At 38.1% G+C, this 23580-nt stretch overlaps 1 protein-coding gene across 3 annotated transcripts in view; it reads left to right on the top strand.

Moving 5' to 3' along the window:
- GADL1 (glutamate decarboxylase like 1) overlaps window positions 1–23580 on the top strand; it is a 201160-nt gene that overhangs the window by 130794 nt on the left and 46786 nt on the right. The gene's annotated exons all lie outside the window — the stretch shown is intronic.

Genomic DNA, 23580 nt, shown 5'->3' with positions numbered 1-23580 from the left:
CCCCAAAGCTAGGCAATCCCCTAAACTTGCATCTTCCCACTCAAGGGAAGCACAGTTGCCTCCATGACTCTGGTAAGGAAAAGTTCTGACTTGAAAACTCCTCCCTACTCTCAATGGATAAATCGATGATAGATTGAACAACTTTTATAGGCTATAGCCCTTCTACTTGCCCTTTAGAAAAAAAAGGGACACTTCCCACTCAGGCAAGCGACAAACATGTACTGAGCGCTCACAAACAAAAAAAGGACTTGGTTCCTGCCCCTGAGAAGCTTATAGTTGAGGAGACAAATGAGTAAAGAAACTGCCACAATGAGCAACTGCCTGGATGGAGTTAAACATTGTTTGCAGGGAAAGCAGAGAGAAAGGACATCTACCCCAGCATGTGAAAAGAAAGCGGATCTACTCAAGGTGAGTCTTGAACAGTATGTAGATGTCGTTCAGGTGAAAATTGTACAGAAGAGACTTCCAGAAGGAGTCACAGCACAAAGGGGCTCAGGAGAGGGTGGTGTGATTCGAGCACAAAGGAGCGCAAAGGGACAGTGGTGGGAAGTGAGGCAAGAGCGGCAGGCCGAGAGTGGATTGTGGGAGCCCTGTCTCCCATGGCAGGGAGCAGGAACTTGTACTGCAGCCTTGTTAGGGGGAGGAGAGCAGACTGTGGCCTGCAAATCAAGGCCACTTATCACCTCACCTGGCAGCATCTCCTTTTAAACTGGAGTCGTTTTTCTGTTTACTCACAGCTCTTTGAACACCCTTTCTGTCACATAATAGATGGCCAATATATAAATATTCTACCTCTTATCAAAGAGCAGCTAGTAAAGCTGGGGAGATATGGGTGGTGTCTCCTGTGTCGTTGCCTAAACAGCTCTTCATTACCCGCTTCAGCAGTTAGCATGGACCTTGGGCTTCATCTTGTATTTTTGTCACACAATGTAAATAGGAAGGTGCTTAAGAATACATTTCAGATGGTAAGTAACCTATAAAAAAAGAAACAGGATCTGGACAATGTGAGAAATTAATGATGAGGCTTCTAGGGATGCTTTTCGCTTTGCTGGAATGCTATTGACATTTTTCAGTGGAGTGGGAGAAGAAACTGCTTGGAATCAAGAAAGATATACTTGCCATTTTTCTAACTAAGCTAGAAATCACTTTTCAATTGCCAAGAAAGCAATCAAGAATGTAATATTTTTGTTTTACTGACTCAATACTGGTTGCATGGACATGAATCTGGATAAGTAGATAGTCCCATTTTGTTTAGGGATCTTTTTTTATTCATTCCTCCTTAACTTAAAGAAATGTATACAATATTCTCAGAAAATTAGAAACTAAGGATCGATATATGAGTAAAATCAGATAATTTCAGAATATAATATACTTTTAATCTTAAATGGAAATTTAAACTGAATTGGGATTTTTTCTTCTCAGTATTTGTCAACAGTGATTCTCTCACTGTTAATATACATGACTCTCCATCCCCTCACTTTGGAAATGCTTGTCTGCTATTTTGAATCATACCTCCCCCTGCCTTGGTCTAATATCATCCCATTCTAATTGGCTGCTTCTGATGAGTTCACACGTATGATGCAGACAAATTATTGTTGATCCTCAGGTTCTTAGTTTCCTCTTATCCTCTCTCTTTCTCTGTGTATAAGTGCATGTGTGCATGAATTTGGCAGGGAGGGAAGGGAGACATATATATCTATAGCTGAGCTATGTGGTTTTATGCTTACTGTAGTATGAGAGTGCATGTGTATGATTTATAACCTGGAGTGTACTTACAGTACACTTGAAATTTATTTCAGGGGTTTATCTTGGGTGGAAAATCACAAACAAATAAATAAACAAAATTTCTGAATCAGTGGTGTGGTAAATCTTCCCTTTGGCAGTGGGAGGGGAGAGGGATTACTTGGTAATGAGCCTGGAGTGTCCATGCACATGTATGTGTGTGCAGGCGTGCGAGTTTGTAGGTATGTGTGTAAACATGAGAGGCTATATTTAAGAATACAATCATTCTGCTGTCTAATAACACTATGATAGTCATTCTGTGACACTGTATTCAGTCACTGAGTTCTAACAAGTTCATTTTCTAAGATGTCCTCCTTAAAGTGCTCTCCATATCATTCTTTCAGGCATTGCGGTATTCCAAGTCTTCATTACTACCCTGCCCAGATTCAGTATTCACCTCTTTTCTGGTCCCTTTGCCCCTTGCCATCTCCTTTCCTAGTTTATTTTCTTTACTCTCTGCACAGTCCTACCTCCAACTCTGCCCTGTATTGTCACTCAGCTACTAAAAGCCTCTGAACAGTGTCCTATGCCCCAGAGCAGGGGTGTTCAATGCCATCAGACCCGACAGCTGCTGTTTATAACAAATATTGTTAATAGCCCCTTAACTCTTTTAAAATAAAAATGATAGAAAATATGACCTATATATGCACACGATTTTGTAAATGGGCAATATAAGAGCTTGCATGTAATATAAAGAAGAAAAGCTAATTTATAATAAAATATCTATTTCAATATGTCAATGCTTGGCTTGGGCATGACCCCATTAGAAGACATGATGAGGTAATAAGATTCTAGCTCATATTTCATGCAAACCGTTGATACATGCAGACTGTTGTAAGTAAGTTACATTGGTGATGCAAATAGCAGGAATGGTGTGGTATCAGTGACATAATTTACAAAATGGTGCCCAACTCTTGGTAAAATTCTGAAGAAAACGTTCTTTCCTTAGTTTACGTGGTAATGAGGAACTTAATGTTTATAAAAACTGGGCACAGAATGTTTTGCATTGACATGTAAAAACAGGGTTAAGTTCTGGGCTTGAATAATTATAATGAGGCTTTTCACCTCATGCATTTCCAGTAGGGCATCTGAAAGTTTTGCAAGATGAGAAACAGTTCTTCCTTGCTAGGGATTGCTGCACATATTGCTAGGCAGCTAGCATCTGCGGTCTCCACCCACTAAATGCCAGTAACACTCCCCAAACATTGTGACAACTGAAGACACCCCCCGAAACTTCCAGAATGCTCACTGAGGGTGCAGTACCATCCCTCTTGAGAGAACTTCTGATCCACAGGGTAGAGTCTAGTCTCATCTGCTTGGCATTCAAAAGCCTCTATGTCTGAGTCTAAGGTATTTTTCCAACTTGACCTATATGGTTTCAAATGTTGAGACCTGTGCACTAAGGGCCCCCAGGAAGTAGGCTGATTTTTGTACTAGAAAGCAAGCATGTTAGGAACTAAGTAATAGGTAACCTTTCACTAATCAAAATTGGCAAATTACTGTAGTTTTTAATGTTAATTCCTAGTGTTAGTGAGAATGTCAGGCGACTCACATAAGCTGCTTATAGGCATATAAATTGTACACATTTTCTCAAGAGCAACTTTCCAAAACATATCAAATGTCTAATTTTGCATATAGTTTCTTCTAGTGATTCCACTTGTAAATTTGTATTCTTTAGAAATATTTGTAGAATTGTGGGTGAAGAGAGTTGCTTGAAAGGGCATAGCCATACTATTTAAAATAGCAAAAAATTTAAAATAACCTATATATTCAACTATAGGAAATTAGTTAAATTGTTTTAAAATTTTTTATTGGAATAGTTGTAGCTTTACAGAAAAATAATTCAGAAAATAGAGATCCCATATACCCTCTTCACAATGCAGTTTTCCCTATTATTAATTCTTTGCATTAGTGTGGCACCTTCGTAACAATTGAAATATTATAATTGTACCGTTAACTTTAGTTATTTTGCTATAAAATGGAAAATTACAAGTGTTGGAGAGGATGTGGAGAAATGAAAATACTTTGTTTCACTGTTTGTGTTGTAAAGTCCTATGTTTTTAAAAAATTTTTATTCCAATAGCTAAATTGGAATAACTAAAATTTCCCCCTTTTAACCACATTCAAATATATAATACAGTGGTGTTAATTACATTCACAATGTTGCACTACCATCACCACCATCTATTTTCAAAACTTTCTTACAACCCCAAACAGAAATTCTAAATGAATTAATCATTAACTCCATATGCTCTGCCCCCACCCCAGCTCCTAGTAATCTGTATTCTAGTTTCTGACTCTATGATTTGCTTATTCTAATTATTTCATATCAGTGTGATTGTACAATATTTGTATTTTTGTGTCTAGCTTTTTTCACTTAATGTGATATCCTCAGGGTTCATCCATGTTGTCATATGTATCAGAACTTCATTCCTTTTCATAGTTGAATAGTATTCCAATATATGTATATACCATATTTTGTTTATCCATCATCTGTTGATGGACACTTGGATTGCTTCCATCTTCTGACAATTGTGAATAATGCTGCTAGGAACATTCGGGTCCCTGCTTTCAATTCTCTTTGGTATATACCTAGAAGTGATATTGCCAGGGCATATTGGTAATTCTTTACTTAACTCTGAGGAACCGCCAAACTGTCTTCCACAGTAACTGCACCATTTTACATTCCCACCAACGATGAATGAGTATTTTCATTTCTCCATATCCTCTCCAACACTTGCAATTTTCCATTTTTATAGTAGCCAGTCTAGTGGCTAATGATGTTGAACATCTTTTCATATGCTTTATGGCCATTTGTATATGTTCTTTGGAGAAAAGTCTATTTAAATCTTTGGCTCATATTTTAATTGGGTTGTTTGTCTTTTTGTTGTTGAATTGTAGGGTTTCTTTATATATTTTGGATATTAAACCCTTATTGGAAATGTGGTTTCCAAATATTTTCTCCCATTCTGGACGTTATCGTTTTTTATTTTCATGATGAAGTCTTTTGATACACAGTTTTTTGTTTCAGTGAAGTTCCATTTATCTGTTTTGCCTTTCTCTTATCTGTTTTCAAAAGCTTATGCTTTTGGTGTAAAGAAGAAACCATTGCCTAACACAGGGTCCTGAAGATGCTTCCCTATGTTTTCTTCTAAGAGTTTTATTTTCTTGGTTCTTATATTTAGGATCTTTATCCATTTTGAGTTCATTTTTGTATATGGTGTGAGGTAGGGGTCCACCTTCATTCTTTTGCATATAGATATCCAGTTTTCCCAGCAACATCAGTTGAAGAGACATTCTTTCCCCATTGTCAAAAATCAATTGGCCATAGATATAAGGGTTGGTTTCTGAACTCTCAAGTCTATTCCATTTCTCTATATGCTTGTCCTTGAGCAAGTACCATGCTGTTTTGATTACTGCAGCTTTGTAATAAGTTTTAAAATCAGGAAGTATGAGTCTTCCAACTTTGTGCTTTTTTCAAGATGGTTTTGGCTATTTGGGCCTCTTGTCCTTACATGTAAATGTGATGATTGGCTTTTCCAGTTCTACAAAGAAGGTTGTTAGAATTTTGATTGGGATTGCATTGAATATGTGAATTGCTTTGGGTATAATTGACATCTTAACAACATTTAGTCTTCCAACCTATGAACACAGAATGTCCTTCCATTTATTTAGGTTGTCTTTGACTTCTTTTAGTAATGTTTTCTAGTTTTCTGTGTTTAAGTCCTTTGCATCCTTGGTTAAATGTATTTCTAGATAGTTGATTCTTTGATTTGTGACTTGCTATTGCAAATGGAAATTTTTTCTTGATTTCCTCTTCAGATTGTTTATCGCTAGTGTATAAAAACACTACTGATTTTTGCAGAAGTTGGTTAAATTTTAACACATAACTTAAATACAAATTATAGTGTACAGACAAAATTTTGTTCCAAAATAATATATCCAGAACATATGATTAATTGAAGAAAGGGGTTATAAACAGCCCCAATATGTGACACTAATTTTGAAAAATTGTGTTTATATATATGTAGATATTTATATATATGTAAACCATTGTGTACATGCTCAGATAAAGGGCAGAAGATAGGTACCAAAATTTTTTGAGAGATAAAATTTTAGGTGGTTTTTCCTTTATTTTGTATTTTTCTGTAATTTATAAATTTTCTACAATTACTGTGTAATGCTTTTATTAAAACAATAAAGACAATAATAATAGTAAACCAAAGTGTAGAATAATTGACCTAATGGAACTCTAGGCTTCCTTGAATGGTTATCTAGACATAGGCTGTCCAGGTTTTCACCAGGTACTCCAAACAGTTAAAAAATAGAGCATTCACCCCCAAATATACATCTTTACTATTTTAAAATTAACTACATGTATTACTTTACACATGTACTATGTGCACTTAAAATATATAAATAGAATTTTTAAGGATGAATTATAAATTTTTTATAATAGGAGATTTTTTTGTCTTTTCTTCTTGTACCATGGGGAATCATCTTGTTTGGAGACCATGATCATACAGTATTCAAATAATTAGTTTGCAAACTATTTTCACTCCTCACTTGTTCCCAGATGTGAGATATAATTTGTGATCTCTTCCAATCTCTGTCTTTCTCTCTTCTGACTAAAATACTCACAGTACCTGCCCTGGTTTTAAGTTCAAAGGCATTGCCTTTGGTGGTTTGTAGTGCATTCCTGAACAGGTTTCCTAGGGCTTCCTGAAAGCTCCCAGCATTGTGATAGAGTTATACTTGGCTCTCTAAAATGACTCCCTATAATTTGTTTATATGAGTTTGTTTCTTCTGAAGGTGCCCCACCGTGATTAGCAAAGGTAAACTGGGAAGCTTGAGACACAAAGAATATAATAGAAAATTCTATTAGTGTGTTTGGCCCCATCATTACTCAGTGTTCTAATGCAGAAGATTTCCTCTTTTGTAGATACTTCATAAGTAATTCTACATTACACCACTAAAATTTACATTTTTAAAAGTAATTAACAAGCTGTCTTTTTGTACTCAGGCATGGGCATTTCAACTTTTTTTATTTGCTGGCCCGCAGATTTGTGACAAATATTATCATTTATAACAACAGGCTGCTTTCTTCTCAACAGTGGAGAAGGAATAAATCTTTCAGAGCCTACTTGATGGGCTTGTTGTTTTATTGTTTATCTGATGATATAACTTGATATAATATGTCAGATATCTTTGGAGAGAATTTAGTATTCTTCTTGACATGTTTCTGATTAACAGCACTTGCAGACGAGGCAACATATTCTGGGTACGGTGATGTGCTCCACTGGGAGCCTCACAGCAAAGACATCCAAACAGGCCAGCCACTTCCTGGGATTTTAGGCAGGGCTCACAGTCCCTGGCCACACCCCATTTATTTCTTGAAAGTTTTGCCAAGTCTAAATATCTGGACTCATTACTAACTACTCTGACAGTGGTTTGTATATGGCATCTTCTAGTTTTTTTGTGGTGTGCATGAGTTCATAAAAATGTTGAAAGCTTTTGCATATTTTTGAGGATTCTGCTTCTGATTATTTTTTTTTCGATCATCATCTGTGAGATTGGTATAGCCAAATGCACCCATTTTTGGATTGTGAACAAAAAAACACCTGTTTCTTTAAAGGTGCAGCAAAGTGCTTTTATATATTCAAAGATAAGTTTTTTTTTAACCTTGTGAGATAGCCTATAATACATTCTTCAAAAAAAACTGTTTCCTAATGGATGTCACTCATTTTAAAACTGTACTTTCTTTAAAATTTATACTTAAAGAAAATCTAATATAGAAAGGACTTTTAAATAAAATATTTTTGATGCAGCTGCCCTTGTTCTGCTATTGGCTGCGATGTAGATTTTGAAAATGCTTTGCTAATGAATTTCCTATGTTCCTATGTACTGGATGCCATTTTCTTAATCCATTAAGACCTGAGATAAAATGCTGTGGTTTTAAATATTCTCACAGGGAGCGATATCCTTATGTATCATTTTTCAAACATTTTACTAGTTGTTATCAGTTTTGTTCTTCTCTCACTCTGCAATTAAGGATCAAGTAGCCACTCATGTACTTCGGATCTAAGTGTGGCCTTGTTCAGAAATCAGCTGGAGAGTGTTGGCTGAGGAATGGAGGATACTGTGAATGTTTTGCAGCTTTTGTGCTCATCTCTCCTCCCCAGTTATTTAGTTATAGTCTTTCTAAATGACTCTACTTCATTGGATGTACAGAATTTCAACAAACAGAAGATTTCAACAAAATTCTTGTTGGATGTGCATGTACAGTGAGAACATTCACAATTTTTCTTTTGTATTCAACAGCATCTTTAAATATGCCGACAGAAAACATTTTTAAAATTATTGTTATTTATATCTTTACTTGCTTGCTTATTTTGCTTTTAGTTCTTTAGATGTTGTTTTTCAAACGCAATGAGGAATTTTCATGTGTAGTAACTTGAACTCCCCGGGAAAGTCAGACAAGCACAGATGGTCTCGTTACAAAATTCTTTTTCCTTTCATTTATTTTTCTCTCTTAAATTTAACAGGCTCCTCTCTCTTGTTTCTGTTGGACTTTCCTACTGTTGGACTTTCCTACTTAACTGTGCAAGAAGTTCTGAGCTGGGCCTATCTGCTGAAAATTAAAATTGAGCAAAGTGAAGCTGGTTGTCTCTGCAGGCTGGGCCTGAGCTCATAGGCCTGAGGTCAGGTTGAGGCTGGTTTTTAAAGAGGAAGTCCCATGTGGGTGGCCTCCACAGCTCACTGACACCGGTAAACATGTGTCCACTTGTGACTGACTGATCTGCTGGGCACCTCCATCCAGCAGTGATGGAAAATGTGGGCAAGGAACACAGCGAAAGCTGCCATTCACCGATATCTTTTTGTACTCTGGGTCTACCATTCAGCACACATGCATGTACTCTATTCTCTGCTGAGAGTATCACTGGCCTTATCTCTAATGTTTGCATATGAACCAAGTTCATTCTTAAATATGCCAGTTTCTTTAGACTCTGCTCCAATTTCAGACCAATTGGAATAAATCTGAATTTCCAAATATATCAGAGAGTTGAGGAAAGTCAGGGTCCTAATGAATGCTTATGCAACACTCACCCCTGTGTCCCTGAGTATATTTTTATTTAGTTTACTCTGACAGGGGTTGCAAACTCAAATACCTACAGATGCTAACACAGGTAACATAAATGAGGGAAGTGGATGAGGTATAGTACAATAGGGAGTGTTGAGGCCTGTGGTAAACTGGAGAGCCCAGGCCCCAGCTAAATGGAGCAGCCTCTAAGCACCTAGTGGTGACTACCACATGGGAATGGAGCCTAGCTGCCAGGGTTTTTTTTTAATTTTACTTTTAAAGGGAAGCTAGATATAAAGATACTTGCATGAACTATCCTTCGTTTTTATTGTTTTAAATGTTGGCAAAGGATTTAAAAATTCTTAACATAAATTTGTCAGTGGGATTCAGCCTTCAGGTTTTTAGTTTGCAGCTATGACTTAAATTTGTCAGTCCTTTGTTACCTATTTCTGTGAAAGTGTTACTGTGAAAGCCCCACGAAATGAGGGTATGTAGATTCTCTGTCTTGTTCCTCCCCTGGAAGCTTATCTGGTGGTCTGCCCACACTCCACCATCAACTTTGAAGGATGCTCAAGTTCTCTATTATCTCCCAGAAAAAGAAATCTAAAACTCACTGCTTCTGTGAGAAGTTCCCAAGTACTGTCAGATTTGTAAACAGTGTTTTAAAAGCTGTGACATTTAAGCAGCACAATTAAGACGTAAAGGCGTGTTTTGTTCTTATATCTTCTCCTTTCCCCATCCCCCAAAGTAGCCAATACTTTTGGGCTCCATGCTTCTCTTGAGGCCCGTGTGGCATGAGGACATCCGTCTTCCTAGATTTTCTGGAAACCTAAGCCAGCCAGTGATGAGACCACAGAGGAAGGAAGGTAAGGGATTTTGAGGTCTGAGAGGCAGGCAGAGGGGAGGAATTTCCTTTAAGCCTAAAGAGGGATGCAGGAGGCAAGAGTAGGTATGAGCGACCTTAAAGTTCCCTTCTTTGAGCTATATGTGCTTGTGTGTGTGTGTGTGTGCGTGTGTGTTCCAGACATTGAAACTTCTGTCCATACCCTAACAGGTGAGGATACAGCACCGTCACAGCAGATCAAAGGACCAGGTTTTGGATCATAAGCATTTCACTAGTAATGAAGATGGGCTAGCAACTTAAACGTTAGCACTGGCTGAGACCCCGAGGAACTCTGCAGACCCTCTGGGGCTGTGGGAACCATAGTAACAAGGGAGACTGACTTTCAGTCTGGCTCAGTAGGACGCTGACTTGAGGTTGAATTTGATTTTATTTAAAGGAAATAAAATATTGTGACATTTTTGCACACCTGAGTTGAGCAAAATTCATACCACAACACAGCCATTAAGGAAATTGCTTTGGACTCGATTCCATATTTATCCTCACAAAACAAAGAATGGACCCTGTGCTGAAAAGAAAAAGAGTACTTTTGACAGGACTTTGAAGTCCCTTTACCAGAAACAAAGCTGCCCCCTGGTGGCACTTTTGCTCATTTTACCTTTTTAGCTGAAAGTGATGCACTGAATGCTGACTGAATAAATGTTAAAACTGTTACAGAATTACGTGTTCGCTGGTGTCGAGGCTACCTGATTCTGCCAGAGAAGGAAACTTGACTTGAATATTCAGAGGGTCGAATCTTTCCTTCCTTTTCTTCACTTCAAACATGTCTCAGTATCTCTTCCTCTTGACTCCAGAGAAAGTCTCTCCCCTCGACAGCAAACATTCCTAAACTTGCCTTTAATTCTGAGTCTCTCTCTGCCTGGGACTTGTTCCACTTGCTGTCTCAGCGTCCTGGCCCTATCCAACCCTCTGCTCCTCTCTCTGCCCTGATCCTCCCTTTTCCTCTCTCTCTCCCTGTCAAATTGCCATTCTTTATTTCTCTGATATTCTGCTCCCCTCAATTGATAAACATGCCCAGGCTTGATAACCTTAAGGAAATAATTACATGATTTTTTCTTAATATTGCTTCTTTCTCGAGCTCTTGCTCTGTTTCGTTCTCCATTCTTTTGGACTAAACTCCATAAAGGAAAAGCTTAAAAAAGTCTTACTCTGTGTAATAGTCATAGTATTGCAGTGTCAAAATTTATAAAACCATTCCCATAATTTTGGATGTTTGGATTGTTGCCAGTATTTTGCCACTGTAAATAATACCAGCTGAACATCTTCGTGCTAACACCCATTTTTGCTTTTGTTATTTCCAGAAAAAAAAGGGCTAGGTATGTAATTGTTGATTATGAAAATCAGTGTGGTTTTTGAGCCTCACTCTGGCTGTGTATAGTGATACTGATCTTTAAGCAGGTTGTATCTATTGACAATGCCACCAGTAAGAAAGGAGTGTATTAACTATGGCATATTAGGTCATTTGGGGATAAAAATTATTTGGAAAGGTGAAAAATCCTATCTCAAGTTTGTTTTAGTTTACATTGTATTAACTTGGGTGGGATGAACAAGTTTTCTATTTTTTGTTTACTGATTGTATTTCTCTATATATTCATTGTTTTTTCATATTTTACATATTTATATTTTAAGCTCTGATGTTTTTCTTATAAATTTGGATGAGGATATACAGCATTTGGGCTTTAAATCACTCTGTCACATGCAAGATAAATATTGTCCTCCATATAATATCCTTTTAATTTTCGTCTTGTAGTTTTTTCATTGTACAGAAATTTTAAATTTTATGTATTCAAATCTGTCTGCTTTTTCCTTCATGATTTATTCCACTGCTTCAAAGCTGAAGAAGTTACTGTTTTTTCACAAATCTGATAAATATTCTATTCCTTCTCCTGCTGGTTTTGCTCTCATTTCAATTTTTTTTTTTTTTTATTTAACTCCTTAATCCATTATGAGGTTATTTTTGTATACAGAAAAATATGGATTTAATCTGATTGTTTTTCCAAATTATCTATTTAGTCCAATTTGATTTATTAAATTAATCTTCTCATCACTTTTATTATGGGAAGCTTGTGTTATGTGATACATTTTTAAAAACATTTCTTTCTATTTCTGGATTTTCCAGACTGTTCTATTGATCCATGCTTCAGTTTTTGTGCCTGCAACAAAAGGTTTTAAATGGTATTGGGTTCTAAAATCTGCTGAAACTCTATTCTTCTTGCTCTTTTTAAAAAGAATACCCTTTAATGTTATGTACTTTTTATTTTTCCTTATGTATTTCAGAAACTCTTTGATTTTCAGTTAAAAGATATCTTGCCAAATTTTTAGTTAGAGTTTAGAATCACTGGTTCTGAAGTTAAATAAGTAACAGCTCTGCTGCCCAACGGCTGTGTGGTCATGGACAAGTTACTTGAACTTCCTTTGCTGCCACTTTTTCATCAATAACATGGGTGTAATAAAAGTACCTACCTCATAGGGATTTGATGGGAATTACATGGCATAAACCATATAAAGTGCTTGGCACAGAATAAGTGCTCAATGAACATTAGCTTTCATTATTATTAATCCCATTATTTGTATTTGAAGGACTATATGAACCTCAAATGTTTTCCTCATGCTTTTTTTTGCTTGTGCCTCTCCAAAGTATCTTATCCTCTGCTATATTATTACACTCTCTAAAATACAGCCTTGATCATGTCACTCCTTCCTGTGGTCTCTGAATGATTACAGATTCTTTCCTATGGGACAAGGGGGAAACAGAAACAATCAGAAAACTTGCATCAAATCCTGGCTTCACCACTTCCTTGTTGTGCCTTTTGGTAGAGTACATTCCCACCCCATGCCTCAGTTTCCTCATCTGTAAAATTGCAGTGGTAATGATATATTATGGATTCGCAGGTATTAAATGAGATAATACATGTTAACCAATTAACACAGTTCTAAGCAGGGCTTAGGGCAGAATTAAAATGTGAGCCCTCCTCTTCCCAAGTTATCAAGAATTTCAACAAGGTACTAGCAGAGCATTAGAACAAGTGTGGAACCCTGTGCAGCAGCGTAGGTCACACACCCATAAAGCCACCCTGGTGCTGAGTATTTAAAGTGGGTATGTATTGTTAGGATTCTTACCTCCTTGCCTTTTCTCATGCTGATCCCTTCATCTCTGGTGTCTTGTTCCCATGTCCCCCCATCTCTTCATTCCTAAGGTTCATCTCATGTGCAACCTCCTCCTGAAGGCCCCAGATAGGTGTACTTGCTTCCTTCTCTGAAGAAATATGACTAAGAGCTATACTCCTCTAAGCCACCAAGAGCTTTCAGCCTAGTACAGAGGAGTTTGTATGTCTGACTGAACCTGAAAATGAGGCTATCAGCCCCTCAACTTACCCAGGGATCCCTTCCTGACCCTAAACTGTCAGTGCTCTTTCTGTGTACTTCCAGGACACCTTTGCTTCCCCTGTCTTAGAAATTATCATTCTACAGCAACATTGTTGGGTTGGAAACTGGAAGCTAAGTGGAGAGGGTTAAGGTTTGGAGGGTGAGAGAGGGGAAGAAATGTCAGAAAAGATGGTGGCAGGCAGTGTAAGAGAAGGGTAGTGAGAACCACCCCCCCCTCCAGCAAGAAATAGCTGATGAATTTTAACCCAGGGACAATGCATTGTAATCCCCATTAGCAACAAAGATTCAGTAATGTTCTTCAGTGATATTGTTGGTGGAAGGGGAGATGAAGAAAGTGGGCAGTGTGCCACACTGGGAGTCTCCACAATTGAGCTTCAATCTCTCAAGCCTGGCTAGTACTTATCACATCGTGAATGCCCAACATATGTTTGCTGAATGAACGAATCAATGACTGAAAACATGAACTAATGTGTTACTCTTTTGGATAACATACATGCTTATCATGGTCTCCTAGAGACACGGTGGTTCTTACCTTCTTTGTCCATTAACTCACCTATAGGTGTTTTTAAAAATATGGCTGCTCACCCCTGAATGATTGAGTTGGTCTCAAATGGGTCTCTGGGATCCACTTTTTATCTGGTTTCTGATGTGCCAGCTATTCTGATGTACAGCAAGGGCTGAGAGCACCCACTTCATATGAATGGTGATTGGTGCATGGGATTCTTAAGACAAGAGAAGTTTAATTAAGACAAACATTTTAGGGGAGATGAGCTTTCTAATGGTTCTTCTAGTGTTGCCCTGCAGGCCCACCTGCTCTATGTATAAATCTAGCAGAATTGATGTTGTAAGTTGTTGTCTAGCTGTGTTCTTTCCACTGAATCATCATTAGTTTACCCCAAAGAGAATTCAGAAAAAAAATTCAAAACAGATGTTGAAATTTACAGAACTGACTTCAGATGGCTAAACCTCCCTTGGCCTTAGTTCTCATGTTTCCTACCATCTATCCTTTGATCAGGTTCTGCTTCTTATGAAGTTGTCTCCCTATCTAGGATCTCTTAGAAATGGTAGCTTTGCACTCTGTTGGGTGATAGAGATAATTAAACTCCTAGCAGGATAGCAGCAGGGCTTGCTTCAGTTAGCTGCAACATAACCTATCTAATATAGAACGGAGACTGTCCTCCATTCTACAGCCTGGTCCTGAGGTGGACCAGAATATTGTTGCTAGCGCTTTGGGTCATAATCAAATCCACCATGTGATTTAGCAGTGCTTGCTTTACAAAGCTGATCAGCCATGGGAGACCAAATTCTCTTTTTAATTTGTCCATTCATTTAGAAAGGACATATTGAGCACCTATTATGTGCCAAACACTCTTCTAGATGCTTGAGATACATCTCTTTTGTTGAGTCATTCTTCTTGCAAATGATCAAAGGGCTTAGAAAAATTGTAATTCGGAACTGGAGTTTTATGAAAGATAAGAAAGATAAGGAAAATATGACCAAAACTGAATTGTTCTTCTTCAGTTATTATTTCAGAAAGCTCATTTTAGTTTTTAGTTTATAATGTAATGGTCCTGCATTTTTTCTTACACTCATCCATTGTAAGTGTATTCTAACAGAAATATTGTGAAAGTGAGCTTTGATTTCTACCATAGTCTAAACACCAGGCTCTATCAGATCATGTCTTGGAAACTAGTTTCTGCCATGTATCTTCTTATAGTTTGAGCGGAGAAAATGCTTGGATCTAAAATCTCCTACTTGTCCTATTAAAAGCATTTTTTTCTTTATTTTTTCAGTTATTATTTAATATAACTAAATTTTGAAAATTTTCTTAAAGCTGTTTATTTTTAATTATTTGGGGTATGAAGTTCATTGATTAATCTACTTTAATAAATATATTAAACATAAATATGCTGCATCTTTGTAAAATACTTGTACCATTACAATGATCTATGATATTACAAAATTTATATTCAAAAAAATATTTAAATGCCTGATACCTTCATTCAGAGGTTTAAAGTTAGTTTTTAACTACTTAATAGGAATGTCTTTTCAAATTTTGGTAATTTTTGGCAAGGAAAAAAATCAATTTAAAGGTAGTTTCTTTATACTATTGAACTTATGAAGTCATATTTTTAAAGTATAGACACATTTTAAAAGATAACATTTTTCTGATAATTGCACATTTGTTCATTTGATAGTTTAACTTTGTTACACAAATTTAAAAATTCTGGTTAAAAGATGACTAAAAATTACATACATATATATACATACATAATTTAAATATATGTCTATATACATTACACCCAAACATACATACATATATGGAAAGAGATACTTTTTAAAGATATTTTATTGAGATGTAATTCACATACCATAAAATCCACCATGTTAAGGTGCACATTCAGTGGATTTTAGTAATTTCACAGTGTTGTGCAACCATTACCACTATCTAATTCCAGAACATTTTCAACCTGCCAAAAAAGAAGCCCCATGTGTACCCATTGATAGTCACTTCCCATTCCCTGCCCGCTATCCCCCAGCAACTACTAATCTGCTTCTGGACTTGCCTTTTCTGGACATTTCATAATAATGGAATCAAATAATATGTGGCCTTTGTACCTGGCCTCTTTCACTTAACATGATGGTTGCAACTCTTTTTTGAGCCCCTATTATATATTTAGAATCTTCATAACAAATCTGAAAAGTAGAAATAATCTTACTTTTCAGATAAAGAAACTGAGGCTCACAGAGCTTAAGTCTCCTTTCTAATATCTACAAATCTCTCCTGTTGCATTTCTGCCCAGCCTAGTAAATCTGCATGAAGACCCCTTGGCCTGACTTTCCTGCTTGTTGGATGGCTCTGCTCATTGGAATGGATGGGCATCTCCTTGTCCTGGTACTTGCTTTTGCCCTCCCCACCACCTCAATCCATCCTTTGTCACACTTGTGTCCAAGGAGACTGACCTCTCCCATTGGGATCACCTGGATCCTTTGCCTTCTGGCGTCCCTTTGGGTTTGGCCAGTGGGAAGCACCAGCAGAAGATGAGAGGGTGGGAGGAGAGGCTGGTCTCTTCTTCCCTGCTCCTCTTCATTGCTCTATCTCAGCTCTTGCCGGGCCCCCCCCTCCCCCCATCCACAGCTCCAGTTACACTGTTGCCTTTCCTTGCCTCTCCAATGAGGTATGTAACGGAATTTAAAGGGTAGCAAGTATGTTGAATAAAGAATAGCTTATAACCTTATAAAATAATATTTTTGTTAAATTCCTAATCCCTAAATTTGGAGGCAATTTGTTGAACTGTAGAAATCAGACACATTTTGTATAATTTTTTGTGTCATAGCAATTCAGAAAAATCACATAAAAACTTAGAGTACAGCCTTTCAAAGGAACCTTATATTGAAGTTCAGGGTAGAAAAGGAAGCTATTTTAAATGTATGTCCTACCTTCCTCCTTTCTTGCCTAGATTACTGCCACAAACCATCTCAACCTGAGCCACTTGCTTCTAGTCTTGCTTCTGCTCTGAGCCTCTCTCTACCCACTGTTAGAGGACCATGTGTAAACAGCCCTCAAATAATTTTTTTCTACTGCTTACAGACCTTCCCACTACCGTCACTATAAAATGCAGGGCAGTCAAGGCATTTGACAATATGGGTCTTGCCCCCTCCTGCAGCAGTACATCTTACCTGTCGAGGCCACAGTGAGCTTCTTTAGATTCCTAAGAGCTCCAAGCTCAAGGTCGCACCTCTCTCTTTTGTAGCTTAGTTCCAGATGCTCCCTTGTTTTAGTACCTCACTTCTCCTACAGACCCACTTATCCCCCAAATATTACATACATATATATATAGATACTTGCACACACACATATAAGATGAAAATCTGTATGTGTAAATATTATATATAATGTGAAATACAACATATTAGTGTGCTTTACCATTTTACCATTGTCTTTAAAAATATTAACCCATAGTGTGGATCCTCTAGTAATCTGTGGAGAGTGCTCTACTGAGGATGCAGTGTGGAGTAAGTGTTTCAATATGATTTTTTTTTTTTTTTTTTACTTACTGCTGGTCCAATAAAAAGTAGTTTTCTCTCTGCCTGTTCCCCGAATACACACACACACACAGCTCTGCCATCTCATCCCAGTCCCCTTTCCGATCATGCATAAATAACAAACATTCTGCTAAGTAATAATATTTTCAGCTGGATAAAGTTTGGTCTAGACTCAAAGGACTTTTTGGTAAAGATCAGGCACAACTACAGAGTCAGGAAAGGAAGCTTACCCAATGTCCATTTACACAAAAAACATGGCTAGTGCAGGAGCTAAAATATACCAAATCAGATCAGTAAAAGTAAACATAATACACCTCCACTTCTTAGTTAAGGGGATATGAAATATGTGTGTCTCTGATCCTGGGTGCCTGGAAGAAGCATTTTCCACTTTTTTGTGAATAAATCCCACATATACTTGGCAAACATAGTCATTGTTCATGCCTGAAATTCACCAAATAAATATTCTCTGAGACACTTTTAACTCAGCAGCTTGGTAATGAACTCTGATAGGCTCCAGCTGCCTTCTCTCTGGAGGCTTCGCTCAGAATTCCCGTGACTATCTGTGATAGAACTTCTCTCAATAATTTACAATGGGATAGACGTTCAGCCAGATTTGGGGGAGAAAGCTGGAATCTTATAAAATGAATAAATAAAGAATATAATAGGAGATGTATATCCAGGGTCTTTTCAGAGATTCTCCCTTAAATGCTGGTATGGAAATCTGCTAGTGTTACAACCGTTTTGAATAGAAAAAGAAATCAAGTTGCAAACTATTTTTATAGGCTGTGTTCTGCATGGTAAATTTTAATTCTTATTTTGCTAGTCTGAGTTAACGTTGCTTACATTTTTTATTAGCCATTGATTTTTGAATAGGACAGCACAGAATACCAGCCTTTAATTTTGCTGATTGAAGTGGGAATGGCTGCAGTTTCCCTATGTCGTCTCTCCCCCAGCAAAACTCTCTAATATTTTTTATTAATATGGGTGAGGCTCCACCTTCTGTCCATCTTGCCCCCAGTTCAAGAAAAATATTTATTGAAAAAAGCCTCTGTAATTAGAGAACACAGTCTTTCAGGGCAGCGTTACAGGAATGATTCCAAATAGTATTCCTTTAACTTACAAGCTCCCCTAGCCTAAATAACTCCTTTTTAGTGCTTATCAAAACTATGCCTATTTTAACTGCATGGTATTTGGCAGTTATTAAATTTGGAGAGTCGTTGGATGAGAGAAAAATTACAATTTAATATGGAGATTTTGGAATATGGATGACCTGAAAGATAGGTTGGTAAAAGAAATGGGCAGCAGCAGAGTAAGTTTGAAGGAGTTGCAGACATGGTTTGGGGGTACTCTGTTAGGGATGTTAGGAGAAAAGCCAGCTGGAGATAGTTGGCAACTAGAACTCAGTGACTTTCAAGGAAAAATTCAGGGCTGTGGAGAACATTTGGGAGTTTTCCACAGGGAGTGATACAACTCCTTGAAAATGAATGAAACTTAAAAGGAGAGAAGAGTACTTAAAGAAGAGAAGCAAACATCTTGAACAACGTCTATTTATAAGGCACAAGGAGAGTGTGGGCATTAAAGTGAAGTCACAGAAGTTTAGCTGGAGCTTTAGGAATATATAGTGTTATGGAAATGGGAGATGAGTGTCAAGGAGGAAGATGAGAGTGGGTGAAAGGGGATGCATTGGAGGGAAGTGTTAACTAAACGAGGGTACACCTGTCTTTCTAACGTACTCAATCTTCTTTGAAAGGGAGCATTTTTCTTTTTTACCTTTCCAGGAACCTGGTTTGTTGCCACAGTAATATGGTGTGACAATCACAAAACCTCAAAGATATAAAACAGTAAACATCCATTCCTCATGCATCTGTAGATGAGTGGGGGGTGCGGAGGGTGGTAGACTGGAATGTTGGCTGATTTAGACTGGGCTCAGCTGGAGTGACTCTGCTCCATGCCTGTCAACCTCTTCCTTGGACCAGTGGGCTCTCCAGCACATGTTCTCCTTAGGACAATGGTAGAAGCACAGGAACACAAGCCCAACTGCACAAGAACATTTCAAGATTCTCTGTCATGTCATGTCTTCTAATATCTGATTGGTCAAAGCAAATCACAAGACTGAGCCCAGCATCAAAAGGGGGCAGAGACTATCCTCCACCCCAGAGTAAGACCAAATCAAGAATCAAGGAATCAAGGTTGCCTCAGTGAGATGCAGCAAATGTTTTGTGCTAAGCACTATGCAAGTGCAATGAGGGGAATCAAAGATGAAAATGACATAGCATCTTCCATCAAGCAGCTTTCAACCTGAGAGAGAGACAACCATGTCTAAAAGTTACTATAAGAAAAGTCAAGCATGACAAGAATTATGGGCCAGGACATAAGTGCTGTGATTACGGAGAGGAGGGCATCTTCCAAGTAATTGCTCAGGGATGAAGTGCAGGAATAGAGTATACTCTAGATACTTTAAAAGGAAAGGAATTTATAGACAATTAAAGATTGGGAGGGCTAAAGAGACAGATGCTTCAGAGCCATGCCCCAGTACTGGGCAGCCAAGGTAGCTGCTGCTCCTGCCCCTATCTGTAAGTGGCCTGTTGAATTACGAATCTGCCTCCGGTGCTGAGGGCACCAGAGCCATGCCTCCTCTACCATGCTCAGCACTGAAAATGGATTCCTACCATTATTCCTCTTCCCCCAGTTAACTCAGTTCTAAAATTATGGCTTATGCACGTGCATCAGATTGACCAACATCAGACACTTTAGCTGCAAGAGAAGTTTGGAAATGTTTAAGCTTCCGCTCTATAGGAAGAGACCTTAGAAGGAGATTGGGATAGATGCTGAATAGTCCCTAATGTCTTCCACAGGACACTCAGAAAATACTTCATTGAGAGGGTGGCTTTTATACCAGGCCTTAGAAAGTGCTGCCTTATAGCAAGGATGGCATAGGATACTATCTTGAAAATACTTTATAAATTGCAAAGCAGCAAACAAATATAAAGAAGTCTTGCTTTATGGAAATACAATGGAGTCATCTTGCTCACCATGGAAAACTTTTTCTCTGTAATAAGAATCCAGGAATAGATTTAACCTTCTACCTCTACAAAATCTGTATGTTCATGGAAAACCTGCATTGCTTTATGTAACATTTTGTGAGCATTTACTTATGAGTGCTAAATCTATTACAAATACATACATATATGTTTGTGTGTGTGTGTGTGTGTGTGTGTGTGTGTATGTGTATATAAATAATCTAATTTAGTCCTCTCAATCACCTCTGTGAATCAATCAGATGCTACCATCTCCATTTTACAGATGACCAAATGAGGCTCAGAGAGGGTTAGACAGTTACTTAGTGGCCTAGTCACTGTAGTTCTTGGTGAGGGGAAGTGAGGAACAAGGATGAAAGGCAACACAGAAGGCAGAGCTGGAAGAGGCTTCAGAGACAGGCTCAAAGAAAAATTGGCAGCCTGCATGGGGAGGGGCCCCAGGTGAGTTCTCCACTGAGCTCTGTCAAGGAATGGGATTCACTCAGAGATATGAAACACTTGGTTCACGCAATTGTGTTTGTGAAAACTCTTGGAAGAGTGTAACACATTGCAAAAACATTGGTTTCAAAAGTAAAGAATGCTAGCAAAGTCAAAACATAGGGTTCAAATGGCTGTGGAGAGAGTTCTTTCGTATCATTCAGACTGAGTTTTGCTCTTGGCTCTGCCCCTCACCAGCTATGAGACTTCTGGGGCAAGTAACCACATCTCACCCAGCCCATCTGTAATAATACCTAACTTGTGGAATTATTGAGAAGATAAATTTGAGATAATGAATGAACACCATGATGCTTCATATATAGTAAAGTGCTCAATAACTGTTACCTGCAGTCATTGTTGATGGGTACTCAGGGTTTTCCCATCTTCATCTCAGGTGCTCTCCCTCGTTTTTTTGCTGACCTGCTGGCAGTCTGAACAGCTTTGCTCCTGTCCTACTATGGTAACAAAGAAGAAAGAGGGAAAGCTGGGGATGTAGAAGGTACAGTCTAAAAAGAGAACCCTTTAAGCAAGAGTGGGAATATATTTCTACATATCCTTCAAGTTCTCAAAATTTTGTGAATTTGATCTCTACTAATGATGAGGAATATTTGGATGATTCAAGTTCTAGGTCCTCATCCTGTGCTTATGCATTGGGAGGAGTTAAACCCTGGGAAATGAACAAAAAATAAACACAAGGCATAAATAAAGGGAAATGTTAATGCACAGGCTCTGTAATTATCCCCAGAATATTCACTAATGACATCACATTAGTCTTGGCTCTATGCAATCATAGTTCTGTGAGCAAGGATATACTTGGTCATAAAAAGATGTTGATGGTTACCCTTTCATTTCTTCTTTAATTCCCTTTCCACTTTCCATGCAAATTTTATGTGGTTTTTATAGGCTTGTGATGATCTAGCCCCTGATCTGTTTCCTTTTCTACTTTTGCTAACTAATCCTTTTCTGCTTTACTGTATCAGCTGATTTCTAAATGTCAGACTGGGTAGGTGGATTTCAGAAGCTATATTTAAAAGAGACCTGGCTGTGTATTTAGTCCTTTATTGGGGCGGCATACTTAAAGAGAGATTTTATAGGGTCCAGGAGACCAGTTTTTTACCTTCTTTTTAGATCACATCTTGGAAGCAGCAGCACAGCTGTTCGCATGGTGTTCTGTGAATTAAGGGCAGTCTTTCTGCTGAGATCAGAAGCTCTCAGCCTTATTTCTGAGGTCAGCCAGGAGTTGTGGCTAAACCCCACCCTGGAAAATGCTGAAAGTAGCTTAATAGAAAAGCTGAAACATCCAGTTGTAACATCCAGGGTAACATGTTTCTGGTCATGTTACCTGCTCACTGTCTGACCATTACCTGTGCTTTCTGGGCATGATCCCAAGGACTCTGATGGGAGGCTATAATACTGTATCAGTTAGCAATTGCTATATCACAAACCATCTCAAAACTCAGTGGTTTAAAACAATAAGCTTTTATCATTCCTCATGAATCTACAGACCAGCTGGGTGATTCCACTGATCTTGGCTGGGCTCAGCTTTGCACCTGTAGTCAGCAACGGGTCAGGTAGGCAGCTTTGCTGATCTTGGCTATGTCTGCTTCTAAAGGCTGGACACTAGGAGGCTCTCAGTTTGGACAGTTGAGAGCTCTTTCACATGGTCAGTAATCCTCCATCGGGCTAACCCTGGGCTTGTTAGACTCCTAGAGGCCTGGGCTCAGAATTAACACATCATCACCAAAGCAAATCACAAGACCAATCCAGATCAACGGGAAGATACGATGGAAGAATAGTTTCCACCTCTTGATTGGAGGCACTTTAAAGTTGCATTGCAAAGAGTCATAGAGGAGTAGAGGATTGGGGCTATTATTTGCAGTCAGTCTACCACCACAAAGATGGCTTTCTTTATAACTTTAATATAACACACTGATTTATGGCTTAACAATTGTTTCCACATCTACAATCTCACATGACTTGACAAAGAATCCAAATGAGGTCAATTTCATTCTTTTTGTCATTCCCTTCTTTCATATGAGGAAACAGGTCCACATCAGTTGGAGAACTCAGGGTTTCAGTGGAGCCAGGACTTAAATTTAGTTCTCTTGTCACCAACTCCATGTTCTCCTCATGGTCCATAAAAAATGATTATATCAAAGGAGGAAGTGAAAAAGAAATGCTTCTTGATGTAGCTAAATCATTCAAGTTCAAGGAGCAGTGAGTCAACTCATCCCTCTTGCTCATTTTGTCTACTGCTACTGGTTCCATGATGACAAGGTATTTTGTGAAGTTCCTTCTTGCTCAATGAGTAGAGGGGGCAAGTGTCTTCTGTACAGTCCTTGATCTCTCTTGCCAGGGCTGGAAAAGGTGACTGCAAGGATAATCTAGAAGGTGAGGTCTTCGTATACATACAGGAGAAGGCTTGTGGAAGTCTAGCAGTGACATAGCGGTGGCTCACACAAAGGAACCAACCATTTGAGGGTGACTTGGGGCCATGTATATGAATGTTGGATATATATACGTATGATTGCCTCTCATTCTCTTTTAGTTGGAAAAGAGGGAGTGCTTTGACACAGTTTAAATCATTTCCTCTCACAATATACGTTTCTGGACATTTCCTTTTATTTCATTCATTCATTCATTCAACAAATATTTATTGATCATTTCCAGTTTCTTAGGCACTATTCTAGGAAGGCTTCCTGGCTTCAGTGAGCTTATAGTGTACTGGGGTAGACAAATGTATAAACATATAAATAATTATAGCATTACAACCATTCAGCAAGTGTATATTCTCCATAACTACCACACTGTAAGGGGGATGGGGGACCCAGAAACTTTTCTGTCTTAACAGAATTGCAAAGGAGATA

This window comes from Choloepus didactylus, chromosome 1, assembly GCF_015220235.1.
Source record: "Choloepus didactylus isolate mChoDid1 chromosome 1, mChoDid1.pri, whole genome shotgun sequence".
Lineage (NCBI taxonomy): Eukaryota > Metazoa > Chordata > Mammalia > Pilosa > Megalonychidae > Choloepus > Choloepus didactylus.
This window is presented reverse-complemented; position numbering and strand designations above follow the sequence as displayed.